The sequence below is a fragment of the Leptonychotes weddellii genome, chromosome 7 (genome assembly GCF_054177405.1).
Source record: "Leptonychotes weddellii isolate Sample4059 chromosome 7, ASM5417740v2, whole genome shotgun sequence".
NCBI classification, from domain to species: domain Eukaryota; kingdom Metazoa; phylum Chordata; class Mammalia; order Carnivora; family Phocidae; genus Leptonychotes; species Leptonychotes weddellii.
The window spans coordinates 69,502,891-69,524,974 of NC_138375.1; the positions used below are offsets into that span (position 1 = coordinate 69,502,891).

A 22,084-nucleotide genomic window follows, 5' to 3' on the forward strand; every position below is an offset into this window, starting at 1 on the left:
TTGGGGATTTTGTGTTGGGTGTTGGTGTGTGTTCTAAATGGTGCCTGTGCAAAAAAAAAAAATAAAATAAATGGTGCCTGTGCAATTTGGAGGCCTATTTCTGAAGTTATTGAAATGTTCCTTCTGATGTTATTTCTGATGTCATTTCTCAAGAATGACGCCATAATTTACCATCTTCTTGACTCCCATAATCTGGAGTTGAGAAGCTTTGTGAACTTAATACATTATTATGAAGACAAATTTCAAAGGACCTGGTGATAATTGCTCCCTTCTGTGCTGTTCTAGAGTTGAGTTATGATTAGAAATTCCCTATATAGGTAAAATGCATTACTGAATAAAACTTCTAAGGGTGCTTCCTGACCAGAATTGCTCATAATGAGGTGAAATTGCCTGCCTTAGAGCTATAAGAAAATAATATTTCAGATGGACACACAAATGAATACACACATTCTATAAATCCAGTAGCTTGAAAGAGATTTCGCTGAACTGATATCATTAAAAGAACCCAACAATCAATTGTGCAGCCCTCGGCACCCCATGAAGCATTCCTGGGCCTTTGATGGTAATAAAACTCTGTTTGCATTTTCATGTTCATTAATGGAGGCATTCTACTATTGGGGAAGATTTAAATTTCCATAAAAAGGCAATGAATCTGGAGCTAGCATAAATGTGTTTATAAGATGACAAGTTATGATCAGTGCTTCGTTGGACATGGTGGTCTCCTCTTTATTAATCCTAGCAGCAGGTCATTGCATCAGCTGCTCATTAATCATTTCTCCTTCAGTGAAATGACTTTGAAAATGTAACAGTGCATAACATAGCTGTCGTTCCATAACAAGCTTGCTAAATACTGGTCTTGCATGACTCAAAGTAACTAGGCATTTGGCAATGGATTTGCAACTAATTTGTGCATTTGGTATTTGCTTTCATTAACTAGTAAATAACAAGCAGGGTTCCAAAGGCTCAAAAAAAAACAGGAGTTTAAAAAATAATATATTACAATTCAATGTGATAATATCTCCATATTTCTTCCTAAAGAACGTTAAAACACCTCTAATATATTATATTAGTCATGGTTTACCTCGGTTCAGATGACACAGTTTGAGTATGACAAATCTACCACTCATATGAACTTCTGTGATGAATTATAATAACATACAAGGCAATAAATGACTACTCATGTTTAATCTGGATGAGGATAAATTTTGAATAAAGAGAGAATTAACACTGGAGCCAGTTGAGGAGGGTATTCATATATTATGCAAAAAAATTACATATAGATTCTCAGTTGAATAAATAAAAGACATTAAGCATTGTCAAAAGTGTCTGGGCCAGAGTGAATCCATGTAAATAGATAACACTGTTAAAACTAATTTTTAAAATGAAAAACAAAATGGAAAAAGTATAAAAAATTTAAAGATAAATGCTTTTAAGTAAAAAGTATATAATATCCCAACGTATAGGAGTGCATTCAAAGTAAAATAGAAACTTTCAATAATTGTGTCAGTTGGTTAGGTGTCTGTCTTCAGCTCAGGTCATGATCTCAGGGTCCTGGGACCAAGCCTTGCCTCAGGCTCCCTGCTCATCAGGGAGTATGCTTCTCTCTCTCTCCCCAACGCACCCCCGCCAACAAGTTCTCTCTCTCTCAAATAAGTAAATAAAATCTTAAAAAATAATTGTTTGTGTAATGAACTAGAACATAAAAAGGAGATGACATGCAATACATTTTACCTAAACTATACTGACATATATTTGCATCATGCCTGTCTTTTGGGGATATTACCTTTAGATATTGTTTATTGTTAATTTACAAATCTGCGTTTTATGATTTAAACATCAAATTGAAAGGTGACTGAAGAGTCACCTTGGCTGTGCCACATTATATCATGGTTTCTATGAATCATCAAAAATATTTTACTTGATCTGTTTGGTTTAGCTGCCATCCAGTGGATTTGTTACATAAAGATATGGATAAATTGATGTGTTTACTACAATTATATCCTAATTAATCCTAGGATAGCCAATATATAATTAGAATCATGCTTATTTTATTTGCATCTTTGCTTATTTAACTAGGTGATCATTTTGCTATTGTGGTGTCATTAAGAGTGGTATCATTATGCACTCTATGCCTATTTGTTTCATTATTGGAAAATAAACCTATTACTCCAAAGGTTCATCCACTAAGTCTTAATTAGTATTTCATCTAAAGGCATCACTGTAAATTTAGGTATAAAATTCACATTTTTACTCATAAATAACTATAATTTCATGAAATCTTAATACCCCAACAGTGCCAAAGAAAAGTAGAAAAGGAACCTAGTTTTGAAGATGATTCAGGATAATTTTTCAATTGCAAGAAAAAGGATTAAGAGAGCTTTGACATTTATCTGGATTTAAAGTAACAGTAATAGATTTTGGACACATTTCAGGATTTACCATAATATTAGTTTCCATTTCCCTCCCCAACAAGTATTCTGTAAGTCTATGAATTTTAATTTGTTAATCACTCCACTCAAAAAAAAAAAAGACAAATATCATCAACATACGACTTTATTCCTCATGTCTTTTTAATTTCATGAGATAGTCAAAAGCCACAAATACAAAAAAAAAAAGAATTAAAAGTTTTCTAATTATTATGACTGTCATAAAACAAAACAAAACTGATTTCTTAACAGCTAATATTTGTGTCACAAAGCTGAACAATTGAATTAGATTTGAGTTAGATGTGTGTATTTCAAGATATTACTATACCTGGAAGAACTGCAACCTGCAGTAGGGATTTTTATGTTCATCTTTCCTTGATCAACAGTATGGGTTGGAGAGTTCTCTCTCTCTCCATCTCTCCCTCTCTGTTAAATTTCCAAAACCTTGGAAACAGATGCATGAGGATCTGTGGTGGCCAAAATGGCTTCATTTTTAAAAGCTAATTTATTTTTATGCTTTGTTGTGTTTGTTTTGTTTTACTAAAAATCAAGGAATCAGAAATTAAGGTTTTGAGTATTCTTATCTTGCCAGATATTAGGCTTTCATATTTGAATGGAGCCTAGAATTATTTTTTTTCCTTAGATGACAGCATCATTCATGCATTAGAGTAGAATGGGCAGTTAGGGGTCTACTTCTGTTCTGAGTTTAGACACCCAGTCCAATTGCCAAATAAGTTTGAGTCTCCTTTTCACCATTAGTGGAATAAAGACATTTGAAAACACACTGGCTGTTTATTGGGGAAATCCCTGCCATATAACTCATAAAGCGTTAAAAGATAAAAGCAGAATAAGGAGAATTCCAACATAGGTCTCTCTCCTGGAACAGTAAGACAAACAAACAAACAAAGAGGGGTGGGGAAAGGCTCCTGAGTATAGATGTGACTGAGACTGTTTCATTTTTCTTCGGCTTCTCTTTCTTGGCTTTTCTTTCTTGGCTATATAACAGTAGAAATCCTCATTTGACTTCCACAAATTCATAGAAGTTACTACCATAATGCATTATGGGTTTAGGACTGGGGCTAAAATTCAGGGCTAAGCTAATAAATCTTGATCCAAATTCCCTTTCAAAATTACATGTAGAGATCACCTGTCTGGAGTTTTCATTTTGCATTATCATAATATAACTTGATTGTGCCATGGTGTCATATATAATACATATTTCCATTATTTCCCTACAATTTTCATATTTTTATGAGAATTTATTGAACTATAACAAAAATGATACACTTCCTGCAGTATCTACAAAGAATTATTTTTACTACGAAAGGAGCTAATCTAATGTTTAATAAGTTTTGTTGTTACTAATAAAGACCTATTAAGAAAACTCTTAAAACTTTGGGGTTATATGTGTTTGACTATTTTATATTCCTTATATAAGTGAGATCATACAGTATTTGTGTTCTATTTAGCATAATGTCCACCAGGCCCACCCATGCTGTCAAAGGTGGCAGGATTTCCTTCTAAGGCTAATATTCCACTGTATGTATATACCATACTTTATTTTTTTTAATATTTATTTATTGATTTGACAGAGAGAGAGAGTGAGAGAGGGAACACAAGCAGGGGGAGTGGGGGAGAGAGAAGAAGGCTTCCCACTGAGCAGGGAGCCCAATGTGGGGCTTGATCCCAGGACTCTGGGATCATGACCTGAGCTGAAGGCAGACGCTTAACGACTGAGCCACCCAGGCGCCCCTATACCACACTTTATTTATCCATTTATCTGTTGATTTAACAAACAACATTTAAGTTGTTTGTGGGGAGGGGGAAATTGGGTGGTGATTGTCAAAGAGTCCAAAGTTTCACTTATACAAGATAAATAGAGATAATAAAGATCTGGAGACCTACACCACAGCATGATGCATATAACTAACCATATTATATACTTAAAATTTTCTAAGAGGGCAGATCTTATGTTAAGTATTTCTACACATATATGCAAAAATAGTAATAATAAACAGGGTGGGAGGAAACTGGGAGGTGATGCATATGTTTATGACTTTGATCGCAGTGATGGTTTCATGGTATATACTTATCTGCAAATTCACAGAGTTGCATATATTAAATATGTACACCTTTTTATATGTTAACCAATCTTAGTAAAGTGGTTTTAAAAAATATCCTCTGGTTTATTATGCTATATTTATGCTTCTCTGTGACTATTACCTTGGATAATCCCTTCCTAAACTGAATCTTGGTTTGACCATGTAATTTGTTTTGGCCCTTTGGTTAATGGGTCAGTATCAAACATGACAAAGGAACAGACCCCTGAAAAGCACTTTCCTGTACTTGATCTTGGGGTAGCCTTCTGGGTGTTGAGAGGCATATAGCCCAGTCAGTCCCACTGCCCCATTGACAGCCAGTCAGCTCTGCAAAGCAGTATTTTCCAAATGACCAACAATTGAATGCAGAGGCATGAGAAAGCATGTCCATTGCCCGAGGAAGAACCACCTAGCTGAGTCCAGTCCAAAGTGATGACTGATAGAATTGTGAACTAAATAAATATTTGGGGCTTTTTTTTTTTTTCTGTTACTAAAAGTTGATGTGGTTTATTAAACAGGAAAAAAAGTTAACTGATATCAAAATTGGTACCAGAAATGAGGCACTGCTGCAAAAAGAATAAAAAACATGACACTGGCTTTGGGATTGTGTGACAGGCAGTGGCAACAAGGAAATTGTTAATGCAGTCCAGAAAGACAGGGAAAAAAGTGTTAGTGAAGGCTGAAAATTTGAGGAAATTGTTTTTGGATGCTAGAAAAATGGCAGCTTGTGTGGGTAACAGTTGGCAAAACTGTCACTTGTAGTATTCTGGAATCTCAAAAAAGTTCCTAAAACTTTTTGGGGCCGGTTAGAAATGAGGTCAAAAATATCTGTTAGGTGAACCTAACCACATAAAATAAGGTGTTATAACAGGTAGCTGAACTAAGCAGGGGACCATTTAATATGTAAGCAAAATTTAGAGGGCAGAGAGATGAACAGGCCTTGCTGGGTTAGAAAATAAACTTGACCCTCAGTTCATCCTCTAGCTTATAAATGATTTTTAAAGAAAATGCAGTTTAAGGAGGAATATTCAGGCAAGGGGATGGCTGTACAAACCACAAACTTCTCTTAAAACTTCCCAACTATTTAAGTGAGTGCCTAGTAGTTTTTCAACCTCAGTACTATTGACATTTGGGACTAGATAATTCTTCATTGTGGGGAGTGTCTTGTTCATTGAAAGATGTTTAGGAATATCCTTGGCCTTTACCCACTAAATGACAGAACACCACTCTCATTCCAATTGTGACAACCAAAAAATGTCTCCTGACATTTTAAAATGTCTCCTGAAGAGCAAAAGCCCCCTCCACTGAGAGCAGATGAGTCAGACAAAAGGGATTCTAAGGATCTTTATGACATTGTCCATAGAAGCCTGAAGTGTCCAGAGTGGAAAAAGGCTGATCTCAAAAAGAACTGTTGGTGCATTTTTGCTTCAATAGAGTGGGCCTCAATTTGATATGTAGAAATTCCACAGATTTTTAAGAGAGTTTTATTAACAAAAGACCATACCAGATTAGATAAAAATGGGATGATACTGCTCAAGTTTCTAAAAGACTTTTGGACCTTTCTGTGGGCAAGTAACAGGCTTAGAAAGCAACTACATTGTAAGTACAGAGCATTTTTTTTTTAACGTTAAAAATAAAAATGTGTGAGTGTGTGAATCCAAGAGTCCAGAGAGAAAAGCCAAGAATAACAGAAGATAATGGAACGGGGAGTCACTCTCAGGGAACAGAACTGGGCCCTCATAAAGGAACATTCTGTGTATAAGGGCCTTGGCAACAGGTACCTGTCAAGACTTCAGAAGACTTATACAGCAGACTGTATAAGCCTTTTGTTTCCCCACCCATTACAAACTACAGAATCTTTTGTGACTCTCCCATTCCTATTTCCCCATGGGGTGTATGTATGAGGAGGTCAGATAACTTGCTTTTTATTTCATAGATTTCAGAATCAAGAATAACTACATCAAAAATCTTCATTAAATTTGATTGTAGACTTCAGGGTCTTGGATTTTGAGATTGATTCCATGATCATCCAGTGAGACTTCTGGGGGTCCTGGTAAGAAAGAAATGTCTTTTGCTTTATGAGAAAAGTGAAGCACTGGGGTCAGGGCACCATTATAACATTATAATCATGGTTCCTTTTTTACTCATGCCTTGCATATTCATGCCTGCAATGGTCTCCTCTAACACTGAATCTTGGACTATCCGCATGGCTTCTTTTGGCCAGTGGCACAATAGCAAATCTACTTGATATGAACAGATAATTGAAAAAAACTTGCCTACTGGGGCTTGTTCTATCTCAATGCTCTTTGACCCTCTACATCTCCACCTTGTAGAGATGGCTGTGTTGGCCTCCTGGGTGAGTAAGACATGGGACCAAGTCACTCTCATGATTTCAGCTGATGAGTCAACCCCCAGATGCAGAAGCAACTCAGAAGCAGAAATAGCAGCTAAACACAGAAGCATGAGCGAACCTAATCAAGACTGGCAGAAGAATAGCTTAGTTGAGCCCAAGTGAAATTATTAACCTACATACAAATCTTAGAGCAAAATAAGTGATTGCTGTGTTAAGCCACTAAATTGTGGGATAATATAATCATTAAATAATTATTCCCAGAGAATCTGCTGCTAGTTGTAATTCATGTTAAAAATACTATAAGAATGTTAGATTTCCACACCACTATATTTCCTTTTTACTAATGTGTGCATAAAGCCTACCCACAGTAGCTCCTCAAAACATATTTCGTGAAGAAAAAATAATCATCAGCCTCTAATTGGTTTAGATAACGGTGTCATGTTTTGGGCTACCAAATTGTCTTCTGTGATAACTTAGAACATATTTCACCTTTAGATGGGTCCCCTATTAATTTCAAATGATTTAATCTCCCCCTTTCCTTCCTTCCAATTCTGAGACTTAGTGGTTAAAGGAAGCTTTTAGTAAAGCCTGTCAACATCCTCACAAGGTAAGATCAATGTGATACAAGCAGTTGCTATTTTCCCTTAAAAATTATTCTTAATGATGAGAATGCCCTTTATTAACAAGAATATAGAAAGAGTTCACTTGCATAAGCATACTAAAAGGGAGCTGGAGAGGGCAGCTCTTCATCTTCATGTGGGAGGAAAATCCAAAATAGCAATATGCTCAGTAGGCTATGTGCATGGTCTAATAACAGGGCTGTGCATGTCACTTTATTAATTAACATATAAATGGCTGCTATTTAAAGCCCTGTCTCTGAATGAATCACTAAAAGATACATCAACTAGATATTCCGATTAATGAGACGGCATTGCATAATATTATAGAAAATGTGTATCTCTATTAGGACACTGGGAAATTGGAGGAAATGGTGAAGAGTGTGGCAGATGTCTTCATCAGACAGAGCTGTGTGACAGCACCCAGATCCACTTTGACTGGAATAGCCTTGGGGAGTAGAAAATGAGCCAGGACAGGGCGGGGGATACAGTTGTATATGTGTTACCTATTATGAAAGGATTTGCTTAATGCTTTTTTGTAGTTTGATGGGATTTATTTTTACAACAAGATCCTAGCCAGGGTCATTTCATTTGAAGACAGAACTGTATCTGAGAGAATGGGAAAGAAGAGATACATGGTCCCTGTTATCTTACAAGATATTTGAAACTAAATAATTGTTACCTTTTATTGAAAAACAGCTCGTTAGACATTGTTCTGTTCTATTAAATACCATAAGCCCAGTAATATATTTTCATGAAATATATAATATGTTATAGAAATATTATAAAACACATAATATATGAAACTATATACCATGATCCCCAAATTTTGGAATAATTTAATTTTTAGCCAAGAAAAATTTATTATTATTTTTCCTGGCCAACAACAATAAATGTAATATGCAGCAACATTTTTGTACTGAAAAGTGAAGAGAAACAAAGGATGGCATGTCCCTTCCTGACTAAATTTGTAACATTAATTAACAAATTATTTTGTCCAGTTACATTATTATTTTTTTTTTAAGATTTTATTTATTTGACAGAGAGAGACACAGTGAGAGAGGGAACACAAGCAGGGGGAGTGGGAGAGGGAGAAGCAGGCTTCCTGCGGAGCAAGGAGCCCGATGTGGGGCTTGATCCCAGGACCTTGGGATCATGACCTGAGCCCAAGGCAGACGCTTAACCGACTGAGCCACCCAGACGCCCCTCCAGTTACATTATTTTTAAAACTATATTGAGTTTAAAAAAATATATAGTTTAGGAGCACCTGGGTGGCTCAGTCGGTTAAGCAGCTGACTCTTGATTTCGGCTCAGGTCATGATCTCAGGGTCCTGGGACTAAGCCCCAAGTCAGGCTCCACACTCAGCGGGAAGTCTGCTTCAGGACTCTTTCTCTCCCTCTGCTCCTTCCCCTGCCTGCTCTCTCTCTCTCTCTCTCTCAAATAAATAAATAAATATTAAAAAATATATATATATATTATGTAACTTTAATCACATAAATTAAATATAAGATTATATACATTGACATCTTTACAATCTTAGAGAAACAATCTTTTCTGAGCTATATATAATTTTATAAAGATCAATATTTTATTTCATAGCAATGGTTGCATCTAGATGTTTCCTATATATGTCGGTATTACGCACATTAGATTTTCTTTAATAATTCTAATTTCACGTAATATTTCCCTGCCTTCTTGAATGGGTCATTAAGCCTGATATTAAACAATACTACTTAATTAGCTTAATAAGTATTGCCTAATACAAATTTTATAATTAGAGGATAAAACTTTTTTTTTCAATAATTAAAAAGGGATACACTGAAGACTTCTTTATAATCACATCAGTTTTTGTAGGGTAATATTTTTGGAATGTATGATGTTGACATATCTCTAGTTTTAGTATACATTTTTTCATCACGGAATCTTTTTTAAAAAAGGAACAGTGAGACATTCCTTTCTTACCATCCATGTTTGATTCAGATTTCAACAACGGCAAACATTTCATCATCATTTCTACTAGGAATGAACTCACTTCATTTTATTGTAACAAGTTATTTTTGAAGGTCAGTGCCTAATTTTGCATGAGACATTGAATGACACAGTTTTCATTTAAGACTGGCTTCCAATATTTATTCCATTAGTACATGTAGGTTCAATTTTTAACTTGTTGATGGTGGAACTGGATTTGATTACACTTAACATTGCTGCCTACCTAGATAATCTGATTCTAGGTAGATACATTTAAAAAAATATTATATATCAAGAGGGTGCTAATTTTAAAATTTTACTGATATAAACATTTTAAATTTCACCTAAGCTAATTTTTTTGTAGTTTTTATATATTATGCCTTCTCCTGTAATATTTTCGGTCCTTGCAATAATCTTTAGTTCTACGTCTGTCAGGTAATTATTTCTTCTCCTTTATTTCTTTTTTAAATTTTATTTTATTTAAAGTAAATTAATTAACATATAGTTTATCATTTGTTTCAGAGGTAGAGTTCAGTTATTCATCAGTTGCATATAACACCCAGTGCTCTTTATATCATGTGCCCTCCTTAATGCCCATCACCCATTTACCCCATCCCCCCATCCACTTCCCCTTCAGTAAACCTCAGTTTGTTTCCTATAGTTAAGAAGCTCTTATGGTTTGTCTCCCTCTATGATTTCGTCTTATTTTATTTTTCCCTCCCTTCCCCTATGATCTTCTGCTTTGTTTCTTAAATACCACATATGAGTGAAATCATATGATAATTGTCTTTCTCTGATTGACTTATTTCACTTAGCATAATACCCTCTAGTTCCATCCGTGTTGTTACAAATGGTAAGATTTCAATTTTTTGATGGCTGAGTAATATTCCATTGTCTACATATACCACATTTTTTTTGTCCATTCATCTGTGAATGGACATCTCAGCTTTTTCTATAGTTTGGCTACTGTGGACATTTCTGCTATAACATTGGGGTGCAGGTGCCCCTTTGGATCCCTACATTTGTATCCTTTGGGTAAATATCTAGTAGTGCATTTCCTGGGTCATAGGGTAGCTCCATTTTTATTTTTTAAAAAGATTTCATTTATTTATTTGACAGAGAGATAGAGAGAGAGCACAAGCAGGCAGAGTGGCAGGGAGTGGGAAAAGCAGACCCTGGGATCATGACCTGAGCCGAAAGCAGACGCTTAACCAACTAAGCCACACAGAGGACCCTATTTTTAATTTTTTGAGGAACGCCCATACTGTTTTCCATAGTCGCTGTACTAGCTTGCATTACCACCAACAGTGTAAGAGTGTTCCCCTTTCTCCACATCCTCGCCAACATTTGTTTTTCCTGACTTGTTAATTTTAGCCATTCTGACTGGTGTGAGGTGGTATCTCATTGTAGTTTTGATCTGTATTTCCCTGGTGCCAAGTAATGTCAAGCATCTTTTCATGTGTCTGTTGGCCATTTGGATGTCTTCTTTGGAGAAATGTCTGTTCATGTCTTCTGTCCATTTCTTGATTAGATTATTTGTTTTCTTAGGTGTTGACTTTGATAAGTTCTTTATAGATCCTGGATACTAGCCCTTTATCTGATACATCATTTGCAAATATCTTCTATTCTGCAGGTTGTCTTTTGGTTTTGTTGACTGTTTCCTTTGCTGTGCAAAAGCTTTTTATCTTGATGAAGTCCCAATAGTTCATTTTTGCCACTGTTTCCCCTGCCTTTGGAGACATTTCTAACAAGAAGTTCTTGTGGCCAAGGTCAAAGAGGTTGCTGCCTGTGTTCCCCTAGAGGATTTTGTTGGATTCCTGTCTCACATTTAGGCCTTTCATACATTTTGAGTCTATTTTTGTGTATGGTATAAGGAAATGGTCCAGTTTCATTCTTCTACAAGTGGCTGTCCAATTTTCCCAACACCATTTGTTGAAGAGACTGTCTTTTTTCCATTGGATATTCTTTCCCACTTTGTTGAAGATTAGTTGATCATAGAGTTGAGGGTCCATTTCTGCATTCTCTGTTTTGTTCCATGGATAGATGTGTCTGTTTTTGTGCCAGTACCATACTGTCTTGACGAGTACAGTTTTGTAATAGAGCTTGAAGTCCAGGATTGTGATGCCACCAGCTTTGCTTTTCTTTTTCAACATTCCTCTAACTATTTAGGGTCTTTTCTGGCTCTATACAAATTTTAGGATTATTTGTTCCAGCTCTGTGAAAGATGCTGACAGTATTTTGATAGGGATTGCTTTGAATGTGTAGATTGCTTTGGGTAGCGTGGACATTTTAATAATATTTGTTCTTCTAATCCATGAGCATGGAACGCTTTTCCATTTCTTCGTGTCTTCCTCAATTTCTTTCATAAGTGTTCTATAGTTTTCAGAGTACAGATCCTTTACCTAGAAGCTGGTTCTTTGAAAGAATTAATAAGATTGATAAACCCCTGGCCAGACTTATCAAAAAGAAAAGAGAAAGGACCCAAATAAATAAAACCATGAATGTAAGAGGAGAGATCACAGCCAACACTGGAGAAATACAATCAATTATAAGAGAATATTATGAGCAATTATAGGCCAAAAAATTAGGCAATCTGGAAGAAAAGGATAAAGTCCTAGAAAAATATAAACTACCAAAATTGAAAGAGGAAGAAATAGAAAACCTGAACAGACCCATAATCAGCAAAGAAATTGAATCAGTAATCAAAAATTTCCAAATAAACAAGAGTCCACGGCCGGCCGACTTCCCAGTGGAATTCTACCAAACATTAAAGAAGAATGAATACCTATTCTTCTGAAACTGTTCCAAAAAATACAAATGGAAGGAAAACTTCCAAACTCATTCTATGAGGCCAGCATTACCTTTATCCCAAAACCAGACAGTGACCCCACTAAAAAGGAGAATTACAGACCAATATCTCTGATGAACATGGATGCAAAAATTCTCACCAAGATACTAGCTAATAGGATCCAACAGTACATTAAGAGGATTATTCACCATGACCAAGTGGGATTTATTCCTTGGCTGAAGGGGTGGTTCAACATCCACAAAGCAATCAATGTAATACACCACATTAATAAAAGAAAGGACAAGAACCATAAGATCCTCTCAATAATGAAGAAAAAGCATCTGACAAAGTACAGCATCCTTTCTTGATTAAAACCCTTCACAGTGTAGGGAGAGAGGGAACATATGATACCTCAATATCATAAAAGCCATATATGGTAGACCCACAGTGAATATCATCCTCAACAGGGAAAAACTGAGAGCTTTTCCCCTAAGGCCAGAAACATGACAGGAATGTCCGCTCTCACCACTGTTGTTCAACATAATGCTGGAAGTCCTAGCCTCAGCAATCAGACAACAAAAAGAAATAAAAAGTATCCACATTGGGGAAGAAGAAGTCAAACTTTCATTCTTCACAGAAGACATGATACTCTATGTAGAAAACCCAAAAAACCCCACCAAAATTTGCTAGAATTGATAGAGGAATTCAGCAAATTCAAAAGATAGAACATCAATGCACAAAAGTCAGTTGTATTTCTATACACTAACAATGAAGCTGCAGAAAGAGAAATCAAGGAGTCGATCCCATTTACAACTAAATCAAGGAATCAATCCTATTTACAACTGCACCAAAAACCATAAGATACCTAGGAATAAACCTAATATTAGTCTTTCTTTTAACTGTTCATTTCAAATTTGTTTCTACTTTCTGCTTTCTCTAAGACCATGTCATATAACTTCTACACATACTCTCAGCTACCCAGCATGGAGATACAATATAAATCATTAAAACTTTTGCAAAGGTGATCTGGAAAGAAAATCATGAGAACATGCTCCTTTTAATGAGCCTAGTTATCTTACCTCTTTATTACATTGTTATCATTCGATTAGTTATATAATACTTGAACAGATTTAAAATTGGGCATATTAGAGGAAACTGAACATGGAACTGAAGGCCTTTGGTGTGTATGTGCGCTGTACATGTGTACAAAGTCAAGTGACAAATCCTAGGCAGAAAAATCTAAATGTAGACTTCCAGTGGTTTTGAAAATCATGGAGCTTATTTTTTTTTTTTAAAGATTTTATTTATTTATTTGAGAGAGAGAGAATGAGAGAGAGCACATGAGAGGGGGGAGGGTCAGAGAGAGAAGCAGACTCCCTGCCGAGCAGGGAGCCCGATGTGGGACTCGATCCAGGGACTCCGGGATCATGACCTGAGCCGAAGGCAGTCGCTTAACCAACTGAGCCACCCAGGCACCCCATGGAGCTTATTTTTGAGAGTCTTGTACTGAAGAGTGTCATGATTTACAGCTCGCCAGAGTCTCTAGCAATGCTATATAAATACTTCATGAAATATTCTACTGAGAGTATTAGCATTTTGAGATACAGCAGAAATTATTTATATGCCTTTTCTTTTGGTAAACAATTTGTGTCAGTAAATATGAAGACATGAAGGACTCATATGTTTTGTTTATAGTTGGGAAATCTTGCTTGGGAATTTACTATAAGCTGAGGTTTTGCCTGCTGAGATTCTATTAAGCCTTCATTGCAAATGAAGCAAGTTCTTCTTTTTTTTTTTTTTTAAATATCTCAAGATTCGTACCATTAGGAAATGCTGCATATTTTGCAATTTGAATTTGTTCTAAGGCATTTTTTTTTTTTTTTACAAATCTTCAGTATTTTAAGAAGTTAACTATTACCTATGGACCAAAAGCACATTTTCCTTCTTCCTCAACTTCAGAAAAGAAATAAGAAAACCTACTTACGTGAGGTTGGGGGAGGCTGAAAACTATCATTCCAAATAAACATAAACACCATACCCAGACTACTGAACTTTCAATATATTCAAAAATAATATCTATATATAATAGACATAGATGTCTCTAATTTCTCCATTGTCCTTAATCCTTTGAACACATCATATTTCTAAATTAACACCAATTTTAAATAATTACATTTATTCAAGACTTCAGGGAGAATAAGATGAGGAAAGATGGCCTGCACTACTTAACATTTATCAAATATTTGCTCTAGTCCAAGCAACCAGTTTAGTGCCACGGACACAAAAATGAAATACCATGTGGTGCTTGCCTTGGAGTACTTTTAAGTTAGTAGGAAAGAAGAAAAAAAAAAGATGTGTATATCATAATGGAAAGAATTAAAAAAAAATTGTTATGACACACAAAAATAAAAATAATTGTTATGAGGATAAAATAAAAATAATTGTTATGACAACATGATACTGCAGATAACAAGGAGGAATGATTATTTTAGAAAAACAGAATTAGAAATCCCTTCATGAATTAATAATGTTAATGTCCAGAAATTTCTAACATATGCCTGACTTAAAATGTTTAGGGCAAAGATAATTCTATTCATGATACCAAAGTAAACATAAATAATTTTTTTTCCCTAATTCAATGTATTGTTTTAACACATATTCTTCTAGGCTCTTTTCTTGATTCTAAAGAGATATGGGAATGACAAGACAACATGATTGATACATGCTTTACATGTGTTAGTGATTTAAGTTTATATTTAAATTTATCATCACTTTTATAATTGGGAATTCATACATGATGTTTTGAAAGAGCTAAATACAAATTTTTTCCTGTGTCATAATTTTTATTTATCAGTTTAATTTCCTCTGTGTCCAGGTAATACTTGGAAGCATTATATGTGCAGTTACTGAAAGTGAAAAGTATGTCTTTAAGTCTAAATATCTGAAGGTACTTTAAAAAAGTCCACTTCTCCATCCCTTCCTCTATATCAGCTCAAAGATGATCATTTAATAGACTCCCATATATGTAGGTACCTCTGATCCCTCAGTGTGACTACTGGTTCTCAAGAAAGATCTGAAACCTGAGAGAGTCTGGTTGGTTTAAGGTTTTGTTTATTTGTTTGTTTTGTTTTAACTGACATGTCCAGCAGCCATTATGTAGAGAGAATTTTTGTGCTTGTTACATCCTGCCAGTCTATGGACAAGAAAAATCACATTCTTATTCTTTCTTAATAACAAACAACCAAACTTGAAACTAAAATCAAACAAAAAGACAACCCCCCCCAAAAAAACAACCCAAACCCCTCTTATTTCCAATTCTGTTGTTATTGTTGTTTGATTTTGCATAGATTAACTTTCTTGGATTAATAGGTCATAGAGTGAAAGAGTTTATAAACTTAAACACTATACTTATGGTCCTTAGAAAAAAAATCGAATCTTGATATCTTTATTAGGGAGAGTTGCAGATAAAGATCTCTCATAAGTAAGGTCTCTGTGGAATATGACTCATCTCTTTTTTATGAAGGAACTAAAGACAGAATATTTGAAATTCCAAACTGCTTTGATGGTTGAATCAGTGATGTGGAAATCCTTGCACATAAGAACATTGTGAAAATCATGATATTGAAAACTACTATTGATCCACTTGTGTGGGAGTCTTGAGCAACGTACCTATAATTTTTCAGTGTCTATTGTAAGAATTATAAATTCTATATGACCTACAATCTCAAGGCAACTTGACACACCATCCATGTTTGTGCTTAGAATTTACTTATTTATGTGCTTATATATGATTTGGTCTACAAGTGTTTGAAAGACAGCATTCCAGTGGTGGGAAGGTCAAGTATTCCACTGGGAAGAATAAAGGAATGTGGGATAAAGATAAGTAATTGCCATGCTTGGGTGATATATTTAGCAGTTTTGTTACAAATTCTATTTTGCTCCTACAACACACACACACACACACACACACACATACACACACACACAAAACTTCTAAACCTCTGGATATTTACATTTTTCTTGTAAGATCATAAAGGCAATAAACATGCTTCCTGTAGTTTCTAGACTTGGTGCTAAAAGCTGTGATTTAGGAAATAATCAACCTTTAAGTAGGGAAAATTAGAACATAAAATAACTTGTTGTCACATAAATTATTTTTATGATATACTACTGTAGCTATGTTATGCATAGGCATGTTCTCATTTAAAATTGGGTTGCATGAATATTGTTTATGCCTTGACAATATGCATGGTTTTTTTTTGCTATAAAAAGATCCTAAATCCTTTTTGCATATTCCATAAGCACGTCCTACAGAGCTCTTAGTAATAAAGCACTGGCTTAAAGGTTAGAAGAGTTACCATAAATTTGTGACTGTGCCCTACTCTGCTCCTCTGCTTTCATGGCCTCTAGGCACTTAATTTTTTTAGGACAAATAATGTGGAATGGCAAACGATGATCTATTCTAGGCTAATTCAGGGACACAATACTGAAATACTGACACATGTTTAATGTTATTGTTATTGAATAATGGTATAGCTCAGTTTATTAACATAACATTTCTAGTAACTTTTTCCTACCATGGTATATTTTGGTACTTCTCCCATGTGACAGAATTTGTAAGAATATCTCCAACTAAAATTCCAGGGGCAATGGTTCATGTTTCTTTCATGGGAAGCTACCAGATCAAAAACATTACAGTTAAGCCAGGCCCTACTTGTACTTTTAATAAAAAGCTCATTAAAAAAAAATGTTGTCTTACTGACAATGCTTTTAGGTGTGGTGTATTGTAGGATGTTTAAATTGGGGTTGGACTATTTACAGAATATCTCTACGTTAGGTAAGAATTATGAAATAAGATGGTGTGAGGTATTGATATCCTGAGATTATCAAACAGTTTAGGGATAAAAGTAGAGATGCCCTGTTGATAACAAACTTTCTATATTCTCCAGTTGGCCAAGTTTCACATATGGCTTAAATTATTCTCTGCCATTTTCTCTCTCTCCTGAATATGTAAATTGAATGCGTGGATGCAAAGTCTTAAAAATTATACAAACTTCCCACTTACAATAAACTTTTTCTGCATCAAAATTCTTCAGGCATAGTCACAAAATTGGCCCTGTGAAACTTGAGAGATGTCTGAGTCAAAAAGTTTTGCTTTTTTACCAGTCTTTCTCCTTCCTCTTGGGGTAAATATACTGCATTGCCAAGAAAAAAAACTGCCTTTATCCTTCCAAGTTCACCACTCTCTCCGCTGCTATGTAACACCCCTCCACGATAGCTCACGTGGCTCTGGTACTTTTCAGCTTATGAAGTGACTATAGCACTCCATTTGATGTACACAACTACCCTTGTGGTGAGCTAAAAAGTTAGCATCTATGCTGTATGCAGATGGGGAGGCTGAAGTTCAGATGGCTTAGTGAGTGATAGAACTGGAACTAGAATCCATATCTAGTAACTAATTTTGATGCTCTTCAGATTGTCGCCATGCAGCCCATCACACCCATCCTGCACTCATGCTAACCCTAGAACTGTAGAACTGGAATGGTTGCTTATCCCAGGGTTGCTTAACTAGTCTCAGTACATCTGCTTAAGTACCTGCCCCCTTTAGGAAAATTAGAAAAATGTGCTCTCAGATGGACCCTGCTGGTGCATTACTAGTCTACCAAAAAGGGGTGTGTGTGTGCGCGCGCATATTTTTTTATAAAAAAAAAAAAAATGCGGCTTCTGCTCTGGTGAGTAGGGACCCAGCCTGCTCATGACATAACCAGAGCAAGTAAGAGAGCACAAGATCTCTGAGTGAGCTTCAAAAACAAGGGGCTTTCCTTCTCATGGCCTGTGCCGCTTTTCAGCCTGCTCATCTCCACTCCAGTCAGCACTCCCTTGTACCTCACCACATTTAACACCTTACCAAGACAAAAATAAACTTGTTCTCAATTTCTGTATTACAGAACTTTGTCAGTGGTTCTGTCAGGTATATTGCTCCCTCTCATATTTGCTTTTGCATTTTCAAAAAGCTAAGACATTTTTGAAAATATAAATGAAAATATGTATGAGCAAAACAAATTTTTGAAGATGAAAAAATATGATTTTACCATAATTAGATTCCCATCAGTAGAACTTGAGGATCAAAGGATTAGGCACAAGTCCAGGATATGGGCATTCCTTGTAGTTCAGTCATTCAATTTTTTTTTTGAATTATACCCTTTCAATCTCCAACTTCCTTTTTCTGTGTTCATCTTTTATGTTTTTGAAAGATTTAGTGTAATTCTGTGGATTTGGAAAACAACATAATTGATGGGTTATTTGTATAAACAAATCCACATTAATGCAAAGTTAGAAATATGTTACAAATGAGTCTGATTTCTCAATTTGGCTTTCTCAAATGTGACTGGTAATTGGTCTTAAGAAACAACTCACTATTTCCTCTTTCAAGAGACTTACGACAGTTGAGCAGCAATCAGGAATGAATAAACCCAAGGGCGGAGAACAATCTCGCACACCCTAACAGAAAATAATTGCAACATTCATTTCTAAAATCTGTAGCAAAGCTTTGAACAGATTCTCTTAAACTCTATTACAGCATGTACCACAATATGGGTTCCATAAAGATGAAATATAACAACTCACTTTTGCTAAATTAAATGTAGACTTTAAGTTTTTGAATCAAACAACTGCCTTGATTATAAAGTCAATATAAAACTAAAAACAAACATTCAAGAATGTATCAAATATGTCCATGTATCATGCAACAGCTGTACTTCAGTGAAATAAAAATGCATCAGAATTAGTATTTTTAAAATCATTTTGAGAGGCAAGTTAACTTTCTAGTTTTGAATACTATACAATTTTCCTATCTGACATCAACTCTCCTTCTTTGTGCCCCATAAATGATTCCCAAAAATATTTTTAAAAACAAACAGGAAAAGGTAAAGCAGTATTTATTTAGAAAATTATCCAATAGCTATTGATATTTCACATCAGATATTAAAACAGAAAAATAAAAGCATCAGCTTTCTAAGGTTTTTGTAATATTTTATTTCAGTATCACCAACACTATGGTTGGGAGAATAGTAAAAAGTATTTATTGTTGGTGCTCAGTCTTTTTTAGAATCCTGAGTTTTGTGGCTTAGTATATAAAAGGTCTTAACAGTGGGCAGTATCCTTTTTTAATTTTTTTTATTTGGCAGTCTACAAAGAGGATGTCAAAATTAGGCAAGATAGAAATTAAATTGACTCACTAGAAACAATAGGGATGCTGTTAATTAGAACATTGACTTTGATTTAAAAATATATATGTCTTATATGCAATATACCATATAACACCATATAATTATATATAATATATAATTAATATATAATATTAAAATTATATATTAATAAATTAATAATATATCAATATTAATATAACTATATTGATATGATGTTATCAATACATGAATTTTATAAAGTATGTTATATAACATATAATAATTATATATAATATATAATATTATATAAAATATATATCTTTAATCATTGTTTTTGTCAAGCAGGTTAACTATAACAAGCAACATCATAAATTAAGGGGCCAAACAATAAAATTTTATTTTGTTTCCTGCTTACGTAATGATCCATTCACAGATATTCTTGGTTGAGTAGCTCCCTTTAAATTGCCATTTTATGTCTTAGGCTTCATCTATTTTAATTCTACCCATCTTTAAGTTTGGGAAGTTCTTGATTTAACAGTCAAACAACCTAAGGCCTTAAGAGTAGGAGGACTGAGAATTGAGACTTTAACCAATAAATGTGTTTCCTTGTAAGAAATATGGGGAAAGACAGAAAGCAAATCTCTAGGTTTACACTTTTGAGGGTTGTACCATGGAAATATGAGTGCCATTTGATTTGGACCATTCTATCTCCGTAACTCCTCTTGTCCTATTCCCAATAGCCCTTCTATGTCCTACCAACCTTTCCCAGGAACCTCCCCTCCTTACCCCAAGAGAAAGAATCTTCTGCCCTTTGTCCCTCCTTTCATCTTGAAAATATTGATGCATCAGGCTGTTTTTCTCCTTAACTAAGAGCAAATGAAATTCCACTTAAAACATATTAATAATCTTCAAGAGTAAGACCAGTGGAGTTACATATAATGTAAACAAACTCATTTTATTAACATGTGTTATACTTGCTTCTTGTGAAAATGAACTCTGGCATCACTATACTGAGAATCAGAGGATATCTTGATGAGAAGATTCTCATTACACAGGATCACCACAGTAGTTGCAAATGCTTTTTAATAATTGCAGTGGATGACCCCATTTCCCAACTACAAATCTTACCTTGTCTCTCTGCATTTCTGTCTTAATAGAAAGAGGATAGCAATCTCCACTCATTTTGCTACACTAGAAAAACCTGGAAATTGAAATCTCTATAAAATTGTTCAATTGAGTGCTGGGACAGATAAAATGTGTAGAGGACAGATGCTGGAACTTTGATAATGGCTTGATATTCTACTAGAAAAATGCCTAATGTATTTCTTTTTTTAAAAAAAAAGACTTTGGGGTGCCTGGGTGGTGCAGTCGGTTAACCATCCAATTCTTGGTTTGGGCTCAGGTAGTGATCTCAGGGTTGTGAGATGGAGCCTCCCAACGGGCTATACACTGAGTGTGGACTCTGCTAAAGTTTCTCTCTCTCCCTCTTCCTGTGTCCCTCTCCCCATGCACTCCCTCTCTCTCTCACGTAAATAAATAAATCTTTAAAAAAATAAATAAAAAATAAAAAGACTTTACTTTTCAAGAGCAGTTTTAGGCTTACAATAAAGTTGAGAGGAGGGTACAGAAATATCTCATATACCCCCTGCTCCCACACATGAATAGTCTTCCCCATTGTCAACATCATCAGCACAATGGTACATTGTTTACCTACACTGACACATCATAATCACCCAAAGTCCATAGTTTACTTAAGGGTTCACTCTTGGTGTTGTACATTCAATGGGTTTGGACAAATGCATAATAACCTATATCCATTTTTATACCTCCAGAGAATTTTCACTGCCCTAAAATACTCTGTGCAATGCCTATTCATCTCCCACTGACTCCCCACACTTGGCAATCACTGAGCTTTTTGTTTCCATAGTTTTGCCTTTCCAGAATGTCATATATTTGGAATCATACAGTATGTGACCTTCTCAGATTGGTTTCTTTCACTTAGTAATTTGTATTTGTTTCCTACATGTCTTCCTGGCTTGATGGCTCATTTCTTTTGACTGCTGGATAATACTCCATTGTTTAGGTGTACCACAGTTTGTTTACCAATTCTACTGCAGGACATCTTGGTTGCTTCCAAGTTTTGGCAGTATGAATAAATAAAAATACTATAAACATCTATGTACACATTTTTAAATGGGCATTAAATTTCAACTCCTTTGGATACATACCAAGGAGTGTGATGGTTAGGTTGTAGGTTCGAGTAGGTTTAGTTTTATAGGAAACCACCGAACTGTTTTCCAAAGTGCACCAGTTGGCATTTCCACCAAAAATGTATGAAAGTTCCTCATTCTCCATGTCCTCATCAGCAATTGGCATTGTTAGTATTCTGGATTTTGGCTATTTTTAATAAGTTTATATCTCATTGCTTTAATTTTCATTTTCTTGACATAATATGTGGAGCATCTTTTCGTATACTTATTTGCCCTTGTCTATCTTTGATGAGGTGTCTGTAAAGGTTTTTGACCCATTATGTAGGAAAAACTTCTTCTGTGTTTTTCCTGTACTACTCACACAGAACACTTCACTTCTGACATTTCTGGTCACCAAATGTATGACTTTTTTCCTCCCACTAGGCAATTCTCTAC

The 22,084-nt window shown here is 35.0% G+C and overlaps 1 long non-coding RNA gene across 1 annotated transcript in view; it reads right to left on the reverse strand.

Moving 5' to 3' along the window:
• Window positions 1-5,012: 5,012 nt before the first annotated feature.
• The window catches only part of LOC145722638 (uncharacterized), a 307,005-nt gene continuing 289,933 nt past the window's right edge, over window positions 5,013-22,084 (reverse strand). The window contains exon 4 of the long non-coding RNA XR_014147033.1: window positions 5,013-6,575. This is a non-coding gene — a long non-coding RNA (uncharacterized LOC145722638). The remainder of the gene's footprint in view (window positions 6,576-22,084) is intronic.